At 35.3% G+C, this 9,251-nt stretch overlaps 1 pseudogene; it reads right to left on the bottom strand.

The window, feature by feature from the left end:
• Positions 1–6,815: 6,815 nt before the first annotated feature.
• Positions 6,816–8,028, bottom strand: LOC109460980 (tRNA methyltransferase 10 homolog A; annotated as a pseudogene).
• Positions 8,029–9,251: the final 1,223 nt, after the last annotated feature.

The following is a 9,251-nucleotide window of genomic DNA, read 5'->3' as shown; positions in this document are numbered from 1 at the left end:
TCCATTTAAAGTTCAAACATGGCCAGAATCACTCTATGATGTTAGAAATGAGGATAGTGGTTACCTTCTGGGAGTTATAAAGAAGTAACGATTGTGGGGTAGCTGCAGGGCGGATTGTATTTTGTATCTTTATCTGGATGGTAGTTGTCTGGGTGCTGTCACTTCATAACAATTCATAGAACTGTACACTTAACAATCAGTGCACTTTTCTGTGTGTATGTTATACTTTTAAAAAGTTTATTAAAGATATTATTGTGAAAAAGTTAATCATTGAAGTTGGGTGCAGGAAGATTGTACCATTCTCTCTACTTTTTTGCATTTGAAATTTTCCATGATAAACAGTTTAAATATATGTATGCCAATGTTCATGTGTATGTATATATGTGTACATATATATTTACACGTATGTATATATGTATACATATTTATTCGTAAATGTTTGAGTTGCTCCTTGACCTGCCTATCTCTTCAAAAGTGAATAAGATTTTCCAGAGACCATACCAATATGACTAGAGCCATGCGACTCTTTTATACCAGGTTGGATTTGAAAATTAGCATATAAGGAGAAAGTTAGTGTATTTAGATAGTATTAGTGAATAAAAGCAATATAATATGCAAAATGACAGAGAGAACATTTTAATACATGTATTGATATATGTTGAATATGTATTATATGTATATTATACTTATAGATATAAATGTATAGAAGAGAATACAGACAATATGACAGTATCTTTCACTACAGGCGAAATCCTATTAAAATAAACTTTAGCAAGGATTACAAACTTTTTTATTTTATGGGAGTGTTTTGAATATTCTATAAAATAAATGAGATTTGATGTCATTCACGAATTGTGTTTGAGAGAAATGAATATATCATTCTATACATTTTACTTTGGAATCCTACTTAATGATTACTTTGAAACTTCTGAGTATTGCTAGGTATATTTCATATAAATAAATGTTGGGCAAATTTTATAGAAAAGCATCCATAAAAAGAAACAAAGACAAAGGATGCATGAAACAGGACATGATTGCACAACATGATTACACAAGTGAGATGAGGTCCTTCACCGTGATTACTCTTAAGTAGCTACTGATTGAGCCAAAATACACAAGTTCCTCCAGAAGAAAAATATTGAGTAATTTGGGGGTAGAATGTTTATTGAAAATAAAATTTGAACTGAGGGGATTGGGGAGCATGGATTGGAGGGTAACTGTATAAAAATAATTCAGTGGAGTCACAGCACTATCATGTTTTTCTTGAGCGCTAACTTTAGAATGTAAGACCCACGTGAGATGAATTTCTCTATTGTATCTTGAACGACCACAACTACCAATAAATACATGTTTAAACATTTTAGAAAACTGCTATAAAATAGAAAAAGCCCATAGACAAACAGAAACACTTCACACAAGAGCGAAATGGTTTGAATGACCAGACATCTGCCCGGGGACGTTCCTTTTTTTTTTTTTTTTTTTTAAAGATTTTATTGGGGAAGGGAACAGTTCCTTTTATTCCTGAGAGGTTCTTAACTTCACTGAGCGTAAGAATTACCATATAGTCTAGAAGGCAGAAGTCCATGCATCCTGAACTTTGAAAGCTACTTAAAGGACTTGAATGGTATTTTTAGCCTTATACAATTTTTGCCAATTTTAGAAACTGACACCCAATTCAGCCACACTCCATTGCGTGTGTGACTCCTAGCTAGGGTTGCTAGAAAAGACACAGGATGCTCAGTTACATTTACATTTCATATAAACAAATATTCTTCTAGTATACATATGTCCCGTGTCTAGTTGGGGCATCATTATTTTAAAAGTATTTGTTGTTTATTTTTATTTGCTAAATCTGGCAATCGTAGCACTGGCAAATCCTTGGTTTAAAAGGATTTGAGTAAGGACTCAAAAGGGGCTGCACAATTAAAATGCTTTGAAACAAAACTGGGGGAAAACAATTGCAATAAAATAAGGAGTTATCACAGAATAATAAGAAAAAGATGAGCTACCCCTATATAAAAATCCATAAAGAACAAGAAGAGAAAATTCACACATACAAAAAAGGTATACAAATGGCAAAAAGCAATTAAATATTCAGCCTTATTTGTAATGAAGGAATGGCATTTAAAAAATAAACAACCCATTGATATACTTTTAAAAAGTCTACCAAGCTATTGATAGTGTCTGATGTTATTTCAAACTCTGATGCTGAGAGTTAAATAGCCTTTCTGAAGGGCAATTTGGGGTTATATATTTTTGAAAAGGTCTTTAAAATGTATATATAATTTGAAAGAACAATTCCACTTTCAGGATCTGTCTTTGGGAAATATTTGGAATATGTGGAAAAAATTAGCTCTAAGTACATTTACCAGTGTAATACTTTTAACAGTGAAAAATAGAAAGCAACCAAAATGTTCAACAGAGGAGTTTGTTAAAAAATCATGGTACATAATAACAAAGGAGTCATGTTTTGTCTTGATCATGGTCCCAGAATGGCTTTGTCTGATATTCATGTTCTGTGAAATGGAATACAACAGAATAGCCTGCAGCCATTACAATTATATCAAGAAGAACTAATAACATGGAAAGATGTTTACGATACATTGCTAAGTATAGTATAAAATACCATGCCCATTATGACTTCACTTTTGTTAATGTGTACATATTGCTAAGAGAATGAAAGGACAAATTACAGACTGGGAGAAAATATTTGTAAATCACCTGTCTCACAAAGGGCTTTATTCCAATATATAAAGAACTCTCAAAACTCAACAGTAAGAAAACAAACAATCCAATTTAATAATGTGAAAGACTTGAACAGGACACTTTACCAAAGCGGATATATAGATAGCAAATAAGTACAGGTGTTCAACATCATTAGCCAATAGGAAAGTGCAAATGAAAACCATACAGGTTACCATTGAATGGCTATTAGAATGGCTATTAGAATGGCTAAAATGAAACATTTTGACAATATCAAAAGCTGAGCAGGATGTAGGCCATCTGGAACTCTCGTATATTGCTGTTGGGAATGTCAAATGGTACAGCCAGTCAGGAATACAATTTAACGGTTTCATACAAAGTCAACATATACTTTCCATATGACCCAGTAATCCCACTGCTAGGTATTTAAACCCTAGAGAAATGAAAACATGTTTACACAAAAATTTGTACACAAATATTTATAGCAGCTCTATTCATAATCACTAGAATTATGAAACAATCCAATGTCTTTCAACCCATAAATGCATCAACAAACCATGGTACATTCATACAATGGAATAGTACTCAACAATAAAAAGTAATGAGCTACTGATACACACAATCTTGGATGAATCTCATATACACCGAGTGAGAAAGCCAATCTCAAGAGGTCACAGATTCTATGATTTCATTTATATGACATTATACGACATTTTCAAAAACCCAAAGCTTTAGTGACAGAAAAGTGTTTGAGAAAGCCAGAGATTAGGGGTGAGGAAAGGTATGATTATAAAAGGATAACAAGGGGAATTTGGGGGGAAATGATAGAACTGTTTTGTATCTTGATTTCAGTGGAGGTAACACAAATCTATGTATATATTAAAACTCACAGAAGTGTTTAAAATTGAAAAATATACATCATCACAGAAAAAAGAATGGAAGGACACATGAAAATTCTTCGTGAGTTATTTCTATGCAGTCGAACATAGGGTGAATTTCTTCACTCTTAACTATGTATTATTTCCATTTTTAAAATAGTGAACATATGTTTCATTTGTCGAGATTTTATACAGACAGGCTATGTACCTATATATGTAAATAGATCATGTTATAGGAAAACTTGAGTGATGCCTGACATTATTTCATGTGGGTTCAGCCTTTGGGGGACAAAGAGGCTTCACTGCATTATTTGAAAAATGACTTTTGGATCACTTATTTCTCTTACTTATAAAAGAACAGGCAGTGCTACCATTTCTCCACAAATCGTGTGCTTTGCCATGGGCTATAGCACAAAGTGTCCTGGCCTTCTGCTGCACCATTAGGCTTCCCATTAACATCCATTAACCTACAACTTCCACTGCAGGGTATGCAGCCAGGATTCCTTATGAAATGGAAAAATGTAGAAGCAATGATGCAATCATAGACTAAGTATTTGTTTTCCTTTCTCATCAATTCTAGCTTGTCTTACAAATGGATCAGAATTCTCATCAAGCATTAAGCATTAGGAAGCTGCCAGGAGTCCCAGTAGCAGTTGGCTTATTTGATTTTGCTTTAGGAAAGTCACCAGTTATGTTAGGCGAAACTTTTAAATGTTTTGATCCAAGCACCTAGAAAGTAGAACTTAAACCCATGCATTTGGCCTCCTTAGTCATTATTTGCCACATCCGTAACAGAAGCCTGAGATTCTGAGAGCAGAATGGGCACTGAGAAGCAGACCCCTACTGGACGGGGCAATCAGCACTTCTCACACTCCCTGGAGGATCCCAGCCTCCCTCATCTATTCCTGCCACAGCTACCAACGGGAAGTGAAGCCACAGGCATCCTATAGGCCACGTTGTTTCTCCAAAAATCCATAGTTACTATCGGACATGGGTTTGGCAGTTTGACAGTGAGCAACTGGCTGCCTTGAGAGCTATACCACACAGGGCAAGGATATTACAATAGGCTAGGGCAGGCATGTTATAAATTGTGAGGAGTTTGGCCTTGACTCTAATGGATAGTTCTGCGACTCAAAGCAAAACCAAAAATTCTGTGTATTCCTATGGCTACCTAAACATATATGTACATGCACAGAAAACGATCTGGAAGGGTACACACCAGACTGGTGACAATAGTAAAGGTTGAAAGTGGGGGAACTTCAAATTTATGTACAGCTATTGAAGTTTTTACATCTTATATTACCTGTATAAGTTAAAATTAAGTTAAAATAATTTAAGTCTTAGGATCCTTTTGGTGGGGGGTTGAGGAGAAAGATGGATAAGTTCATCATTTTGTCATTTTATAAAAACAAATGCTCTGTCAGAGTTCAGGACAGAAAAAATTAAGAGGAATAAGGGCCTTCTACTCTTTCCTTAACTATGGAAGTCTGGAATGGTTCACAGCACCTAAGGAAGGAATTGGGATCTGAATATCACGGAATAGGGAGGGTAGTTTCATAGTTGGGGAAAGAACCTGGGAGAAATGATACAATAGGATTTGATGGTTTAGTGAAACCCAAGCAGTGCTCAGATTGGATTATTTCTGTTCTAACTGCTGAGGGAATATGAAGTGAAGGAATATCCAGAAACAGAGTGACCACAGGGCCGAAGAAAAGAGATGAGATCTGGAAGGGAACATGTGGTGGACAGTTACTGGAGATAGGAAAGCAAGCTGGGAATGTGGGGTAGGGCGGACTATCCACTGCCACAGGGAGGTCCAGATTTCATGGAAAGGAACATGAGAGGCCAGGCGAGAAAGAAACTCCCTGAATCTGTGTCACCTCCAAAGGAAGGTGGCATTTTACTGGGTAGAAAGTGAAAAGAAAGGGCATCATTAGGCTTTCACTGACTTCCCAGGGAGGGGCATTTTAATAGGTTCCTGTCCTTGAGGAGCTCACTGTTTGGTGAAGAAGCCAGACAAGGAAATGATGATAATTCAGAGTGATAAATTCCGTACAGAAGTGATAAGGGAGCAGAGAGCAAGTTGTGACAAAATTATCCGGGCAAACTTTTTAGAGGACTTGATAATAGGGCTAGTGCCTGAAGGCTACATGTGACATGGGCACAGAGGCTACAGCTTGAGCAGGAGAACCAGGACCATCAGAAAATTAGATCTGGTAGCAATGAAGGTTTCAGAGGTTCAGCATAATACAGGATAACCTGTGGTCCGCTTAGAGGGGCATCATAAGTGATATTGTATGTGATGTAAATATAACGCTCACAGAAGAGAGGAGGCTGAATGAAAGAATCTTAAGAAATAACTGAAGAGTTGAGTCTCTGTTTAGTTTGCCTCGAGAAGCTGACTTCTGAACCCAGGTCAGTGATTGCCAACAGTCGAAAGCCTTTTTCTTTCTTCCTCCCTCCATCCCTCCCTCCTTCCTTTTCTCCTCTACCTTCCTCCCTCCCAACCTACTTCCCTCCCTTCTTTCGTTCCTTCTTTCTTTTCCTCCTTCCTCCCACCATTAAGGAATTCTTTTTCAGGCGAATCAAAAATGAGAATGTTTCAAAGGGACCATAACAGATAATATAATGACCTTTTACTAGGAAATTACAGTCAGTGATTCAGTGCAGGAAAATGAGTCACCATGTTAGACAAAAAGCAATAGAAGTTTACAGAAGTAACAAGGGTGAACGTTTTATCAGAGAAGGAGCAAATCACTAAAATGAAATACCATAGTTATTAAAGATAGCTCACTTTTAAGTATTCAGAAGTTCCAAGTAAGTAAATTAGACTCCTGATGCCCTTAAATTGTATTATTATTTTTATTCTGGGTACAATCTAACATTTTTTTTCATTTTGTTTTTTTCATGTCAGTTCCTGTTTACCATTAATAACAGAATCATACATGATATGGACAAACATGTATATACAAGTGTATGCATATTTTCATACATGCTTATATTATTTACAGAAATATACATTTATATTAGCTAGATTATATGACAGTAGGCAGATGCATATGTAAAGTTAACTTCATTTACTTTAAGAACCAACACATATGTGATTTAATAAAAGTATATATAGAAGGAAAAGATAGCTGCTGAGAGATATTTCTTCTTAAATCTAGGTAAAGACAAAATTGATCCTTTAACAGCCTTTAAAAATAATATAGCCTAAAAAAATAAATTTCGTAATTGAAATAATTTACCACCATTATTTGAATTAAGAAAATATATTAAAGAGTGATTGCTTTAGAATCACAAAAAGGCATCACAAAAGAGGAATAGAGTCAGGCTCTATAGTGAAAAGAAATAAATTACTGAGCTTATCAATCTGATGCGTCTTCCTAAAATCACTATATTCCTTCAACGTTATTAAATTCAATATAAAAGCTGCAAATAGATGGTAACCTCCCATACAAAACGTTTTGGTACCATACAGGAGATTTATGATTTATGAATATCTGCCTCCACAAATAAGTAAGCAGTAAATCAGAAAGACATTGATATAAACATAAAATAAAAAAACGGAAAGGTCATAAGGCACATTCTGAAGAACACAACCCAGTAAATAAGAGAATGGAGGTTTAATAAAGTAAATAAAGTAAAATTCTCAAAAAAACTCTTGAGGCTTAGAAAACTATTTTTAAAAATTATACATTTAAATCACATGCAAAAACAAAAAGTGCTTTCTTACAAGGGCTTTTTATCACTTAGCTCTGAAAATTTTTTTTAAATGCACAACAGAAATAACAAAATGAAATTTTCTTCCAATTTGAATGTTCTATGAAGAAACTCATTTTCTCCAAGTTTTTCCTTAAACTAGAAAACAAAAACACAGATGATGCCTATTTGTGGTACAGAGTCTGTAGATTCAGTGCTATTTTCTTTATCCTACTTTTCTACTTCATGTGGTAAATCTAGTTTTTTTCCTGCTATTTTCTTCCTCATTAATCACTATCCAATTCACCTTCAACCCTGGCAGACTTCTTGTCATGGGAAGAACTTTCACAGGCATTGTCTATGGGAACAGTTCCTTTCCATAGGGGTTAAGACAGAAAAAAAAAATGCTTCTTGCAGTCTCTTGTTTCCAGGTATTCAAGAATAATCTCAAACACATGATTAATTGCCAAAACTTTTCTGCTATTCATCGTCACAAAATTTCCAAGGGGGAGCTGTACACCATCAGTTCCATGATCTGATGTCTGTTTATCTGTGAGTCCCTTGCGATGGTGGTCATCTCCTAATCGTCCAGTCACACAGGCCTTTGATTCATCTAATTCCTTCAGTATATTGGGTGAACGTGATGTAAAATAAATCAGGTCCTCTTTCTTTATGAATTCACTATAGCGCTCTGGTGTGAAGTGTATATCTTTCAAGTGACGCATCCTTTGCCATTTTCATCCATGTGCTTTGTTTTTTGTTTCTTCCCAGAAAGGAAAGAAATTTAACCCAGAAACTAAGTATCTTTACCTGCAGAAATAAAGCTGTGGGGTCATTTTTTTCCTGGATAGCATTTTTAAAAAACATTTTTATTAAATTAGAGCTAGCATACAATATTATATTAGTTTCAGGTCTACACCATAGTTATTTAACATGTATACACCTAAAGACCATGGCTTGTCAAGTAAAACTGCACAGGATACAGTGCTCGTGGATTTTCTGCATAACATCATTGAATCTGCTTATGAAGTTTCTTAATGTCCTTTAATACCATCAAGCTGGCAAAACTGCCATCAAAGATAAGGCGAAGTGTACTATGAACAACATCACTTCGAATACTTTTCTGTCATTTCCATCTGAGTTTGATTCCACTTGACATTGTCACTCTAATTGCTTTCTCTTGCGTTTTTTCCTTCTGCTTTTGTTTGCAGAGCTCTCCTTTTTTCCCCCCATTGTTTCTGTTTTATTAGCTTTTTCATTTAGATATTGGTTCAAAGTCCTTGCCTAATCTTGGTTTCTGGCTCTTTTGATATTCACTTAAGTCTTGCTATCTTTCAACAAAGAACCTACATGGGAAGAAGGGAAAGATTTTCCTCCTCTACAAAATATAGACGCAGATGTAGGTACCGTTGCAAATATAAATTGCAAAAATTCCCAGGACTCAACCCATAGGGTGTGCGATTTTGTAAAGTAAGTTTCTAATAGCTTATTTTCTTATATGTTTGTTCTCCCTACTTAAAAGTCAAATGCAGAGGAAAATATTCTGGTTAATTTCACATTGCACATGTTAAATTCTCTGGTTCATTAAGGTTTTACCATTTTTCATAGTTGTTCTGGAAGTGTTCCGGTGACTTAAGATCGTGTGTCAGATGGAAAAGTAAACTGAACACTGCATTTCCAGAAAACTTATGTCTGCACAAAAACCTGCACACAAATGTTTATAGCAGCTTTATTCATAGTTGCCAAAACTTGGCAGCAGCCAAAATGTCCTACAGTGGGTAAATGGATAAATAAAGTGTGGTACATCCAGACAATGGAATATTATACAGAGATAAAAATAAATGAGCTGTCAAACCATGAAAAGACACGGAGGAACCACAGATGTATACTACTAAGTGAAAGAATCCAGCCTGAAAAAACTGCACACTGTATGATTCCAACTATATGACATCCTGGAAAAGGCGAAAC

Source organism: Rhinolophus sinicus, linkage group LG04 (assembly GCF_036562045.2).
Source record: "Rhinolophus sinicus isolate RSC01 linkage group LG04, ASM3656204v1, whole genome shotgun sequence".
NCBI classification, from domain to species: Eukaryota; Metazoa; Chordata; class Mammalia; order Chiroptera; family Rhinolophidae; genus Rhinolophus; species Rhinolophus sinicus.
The sequence above is the reverse complement of the archived record's forward strand: the minus strand, read 5'-3'. Positions and strand labels throughout refer to the sequence as shown.